This window comes from Microtus ochrogaster, linkage group LG1 (assembly GCF_000317375.1).
Source record: "Microtus ochrogaster isolate Prairie Vole_2 linkage group LG1, MicOch1.0, whole genome shotgun sequence".
Taxonomy (NCBI): Eukaryota; Metazoa; Chordata; class Mammalia; order Rodentia; family Cricetidae; genus Microtus; species Microtus ochrogaster.
In genome coordinates, this window is record NC_022027.1 from 21,432,188 (window position 1) to 21,432,505 (window position 318).

Genomic DNA, 318 nt, shown 5'->3' on the forward strand with positions numbered 1-318 from the left:
CCAAGCAGTTTGTTTATTACTTAACCAATGAAATCAACAGATTGATATATGACACTCCCACATCACATCTTACTTAGTACTCTGCTAATTTTCTAGAATTTTTATGATTGTTTTAAGTCAATTGTATTTGTGGGAGTGTGTGTGTGTATGTGTGTAAGAGAGTGTGTGTATGTGTGAGTGTGAATTGTGGAGGTGTGAGTGTGTGTAAATATCTGTGAGTGTGCGTGTGTAAGGGAGAGTGTGTATGTGAGTGTGTATAAGGGAGAGTGTGTATGTGTGAGTGTGTGTGTGTTCCTATAGAGCAAACAGAAGCTTCAG